Genomic DNA, 4,757 nt, shown 5'->3' on the forward strand with positions numbered 1-4,757 from the left:
AGTGCTTTTGTAGTTTTGATAGGACTTTTTTTAGATGACAATTCATTCTCTCTAGTCATTGATCAGGTAATCACTGCATTTAAAATAAGAGTCCTCGTTGAAAATCATGGAAGAAGCTCACTTAATATCTTTGGAGAGTTTTGCAACTTTGCAACTTGAGTCAGTGATAACTTCACTAAGAAAGTGTCATCATTCATCATTTTAATAAAGTAAGAGTAAAGTAAAAGTGCCAAAATTGTGGATTTTCCAGCTTCTCTCAATGGTGTGGTTTTCTAAATTACATCAGTATGAACTTTATACCTGTAGGTTTGGGATTAATCGTCAAAAGAATAAGTGTAAAGTCTTGGGCTCTCAAAACTATAGTGACTCATATTTATGACTTTTTCCTATTTAAAATAATAAAAAAAATGTTTAACTAATCAACTTTCATGAGTCATGGTACAAAGCAGATAACACAACTTTGTATATATAAATATATCCAATATATTTATATGTATAAAGTATAATTTTTTAAAATCTCAGCACTGCATCAGAACGTGATCCATAGCCACATTCCTTCCGGAGCTCAGGAACAAGACACACACAATCAGACAAACATGCTCATATTCATTACCAGCACTGGCCAGCTGCAGAAAAGCTAATATTGGGCTTGGTGGTTGGGTTTGTGCAGGGTGGATTAGAAAGCACCATCCTGTGAAAGAGCTCTCTTATCGCCTTGCAGACTGAACCCCCTGCTGCAGGTCACCATTCAGCATCAATCCAAAGACGGCTTTCACTGTGCAGCCAGGTGGATGCAACATAACTCAGGAGTCAGCCAGTGTAGTCTGATGTGTTTACCTTCCAGATAGCCAAGATTTAATATTTCAAAGCACAGCTGACATCTTTCTGGATGATGTGTGCTCATGTTGATGAAAAATAAAGGGGAAGATGATCATAGTGTTGCTCTTTATGTTTGGAAAAACAATGAATCAAGTTTAGTTGATGCTGACATAAAAATGTATAACCTCAGCGAGTTACAAATTAGCTCATTTCAGCTGAAGCTGTCGCCTTCTTCTTCTTCTAGGACATTCTCTTGCTTTGCAAAAATAAAGACATGAGCACCGTTTTCTATGTTGAAAATAAAATAGAAGGAAAATAAGGAATCTAATGAAGAAAAAGAGACGTGCAGGCCTGACTGGATTAGAGAGGGCCTGTTTTTCCTCTCCAAGTCAATGCACTCCTTGAACCAGGACAGATAGATAGTGACGGCCTGCCAGTTGGTTTTCATTACATCTTCTGCATTTCAGACCTACTCAAAAAAAGAGAAAAAGAAAAACAGTATCCATCCCTTCTTCCCGCCCCCTCTCATGTGAACACACTTTTCCCTCTGAGGGAAAGGTACAAATTGTTCCTGAAAGTGAAAAAAAAATTGCCAGAGGGGACTTTTTTCAATGTATTTTTCTAATATCCTCTTCAGACTTGAAGTCTCCCCCTGCCTGCCTTTTTTCTTTTAAGTAAAACCCCGTCATGTACCCCATGGGGGCTCCAGTGGAATGCTGCTTCAATATAAGATCTGTAACTTTGCATTCACCCCAATGCATGGCTACGTGTGTCCAAATGGGTTTCCATATGGGGGGAGGAGGAAGGCGACTGGAGGGAGGGGGAAAATTTCAGTCAGTGATATGGGAACAAGGTGAAACTGTGCTTTGTTTGTTGCCCTCTGCGCATACCATGACAAAATTGGAACAGCAATAAAATAAGGCACAGATGTGCATTACTGGCTCAGACTTCAATTGTCCACAAGCTGGATGGAGGCCTGGTCAAATAGTATTAAAAGTTGGATGGTCTGACTCCCTTTCTCCCCCCACTCTCCCCCCTAAAGGCTTGTTATCTCTCCAACATGCTGTGCTGCCTGGATGCCAGCATAGCACACCGATAACCACAACCAGAACATCTCCCCTCATAGGTCTCCTCACCCTCTTCTTCTTGAGTCACGCCATGCTACACCTACGGGAGCGGTGCACTTCAAAGAGAATAAACTCGCACACACATCAGAGCCACAGCAGGCTGATTTTCAGCGGATAAGACAACTCCTGTCTGTTCTTCGGGAAGCATTGCCCTTTGACCTTCTGGCTTTAACTCTGACAAACTGAACTGTTCATTATTCCAATCAATCAGAAATTCCTTCCTGAGTTCGCCTTCCTGTTTTAGATCACTGAGAATTAGCTGCATCATTTGAAGCTGCAGGAAAATCAAAAACATGCAAAGCAACATGGAGGAAACACACAGACATTTGAGCAGCAAATATGCCATGTAGAGAAAAATAACAATGGATGAATCTTAAATCAGCTTTAAACACATCAGCAAAAAGCACCAGAGGCCTTGAAGATGTTTTTGTATATATATTATAGTTATAAAACTCCTCCTGTAGCTGTGAAAGATGTTCTGCCAAACTTCACTTCTGCTCTTCATACTGAATACAATGCCAGCTGTCAAGGCTTGGGCTGAAAGGTTTTCCATTTGCTGGGCCATATTGTCAATAAAAACCATTGTGATAGCCTTCCATCTGCTTTGTTTCTACGTAAGAAAATGCAACACAGTCCATGGACCCATAAATCTTGGATGATTATCACCAAACACCCCGGCTTTCCAAATGTTCTGATTTGTTGGATGTATAAACTAGGCGCACATTTAGATGCAGACTTTTATGAACCCCAGCTAACCCTCTAACTGCACATTTAAACAGCATAAAGCCAGAAACTAAATCTATATATCCTTTTATTATAAAATAAAAATTAGAAATAAAAGATATCATGCAGAGACTTAGCCTGACTTAACCTACAGATGTTTATTTTTTATTCTAAACTAGTTCCAGGTCACTTATCCCTTTTTTGATTTGCCAGTATTTTCATCTTTGTTTTTACCTCATGATGATTCTTTGTTTGTGTGTTTTTGTGTGAAAAAAAATTGTCAGGAAGAGAAAGGGGAAAGCAAAAGACAAAGTAAGTGGGCAATTATTCTGCATCTTTAGCCAAGCAGAAGAGGGACAAGTATGGGAACTGTATAAAGCGAGCAGCCTGCTGATTTTTCCAGATAGCATATCTGCTTCTTTAACTCTGCCATGAAGGGTTTGTAGGGGACCCAAAGCCTTCAGCAAGCATCAGTCTGTTGATGCAAAGCAGACCAATTACTATCCCCCCCCCCCCCCCCTCCAAATTGCAGAAGATATTGCCTGCTCAGCCTTACGCTGAGTTTGACTCTGCATCACCACTATGTACATGCTGGACTCTTATCTGCTGTAGCAGAAAAGCCAAAGATAGGGATAAAGAGCTGCAGAACTGCTAGGATGGGAAACAGGATCGCTTAAATGACACACAGACAAGTAATCTCTACACTAATCACTCTAATTCGTTCACTCAAAGCCAGGCTCGGTCAGAGTTTTAGCCTTAAGGCATCCTTTTCGTTTAATCTTTAGCAGTTAGCTCTATTAGCGAGGGGAAAAAAGAAGAAGAAAAGAAAATCAAGTAGTATGTGAACACAGCTGATAATGATTATTAAAACATGAATTACCATTAAAAAATAATCCCCCTCTCTTTCTTCCTGTTAAAAGGGTTTTTTTCCTTCTCACTGTTGTCAAAGCGCTTGCTCATAGGAGGTCATATGATTAGTGCTAAAACTACATTTTGAAATAGACAAAAACTTCAAGAGTTTTAAAGCAGAATGAACAATTTATATGGCAACCAATTAGCTTCTATAATTGTGGCAGCTCACAAAGCTTCATGTATCTTTAACATTGAGATTTATAATGAATATTCAAGGCCCAGCCCACTTCATTGGCCAAACAGTGAAGAAGCAGCAAGTAGATCGTGGAACATATAACAGGACTTCAAAGCTCAATCACTGCATGATTCACAAATGGTATGCCTATCCAGTCGTAGTGGTGTTGGTATATTTTAGACTCCACCCTCAGCTTAAAAAAAACAAGTTCTGCCACCCGCCATGATGCAGATGGCAAAACCCTTCTTTCTGTGTAAAGGTAAGTTTAAAATAAGGGGGTGGAAAATCAGGCAGATGACAACCCACTAACCGGTCAACAGCTGAATCAAAGGTGTATCAGAGTAAACTGGCATGTAATCATGCCAGTGGACCGATGCATAACATCTATGTGGACATTAACATCCAGTGAAAGAAGACTGCTGGTGCTAACATTGCTAATAAGTGCTACTGATTTCAGCAGCATCTGATGAATCATTATCATAGAGTTAAATTAACTTCTGCTTGGCATCACTGTCCTACGGCATGACCCTGTTTCTGCAAATCTTTAGCTGTTAGGTAACCTAACCAAAAATTTGCTGCTGTGCATTAACGAAAAAATATCTACGCTTTGGTCTCATCTCTCCAAAGGTCATTGTTCCAGAAGTCTTGTGATTTGCTCATTGCTCGTCTCTGCAAACACGTTGTGCTGCCATGTTCTTTTTAGAGAGAAGAGGCTTTCTCAAGACTTGTCCAGTCTTTTTTATATCGTCACTGTCTGAGATTGTTTAGACATCTGCAGAGGACGGATAGTCGATACATTAGACAAAGGATGTTGACTGTGGAGCTGCCAGGCGGGAGGAAAATAGGAAAACCACAAAGATTATTCATGGATGTAATAAAAAAAGAACACATAGAGGGATGATGGGACAGGAGAGGATGTTATGGATAGGGTATGGACAGGATCTGCTGTGGCAACCCCTAAAAGGAGCAGATGAAAGAAGAAGAAGAGGAAGAATGTTATC

The sequence above is a fragment of the Diplotaxodon limnothrissa genome, linkage group LG14 (assembly GCF_057381915.1).
Source record: "Diplotaxodon limnothrissa isolate DT_005_m linkage group LG14, D_limnothrissa_male_GT1.1, whole genome shotgun sequence".
Classification (NCBI taxonomy): Eukaryota; Metazoa; Chordata; class Actinopteri; order Cichliformes; family Cichlidae; genus Diplotaxodon; species Diplotaxodon limnothrissa.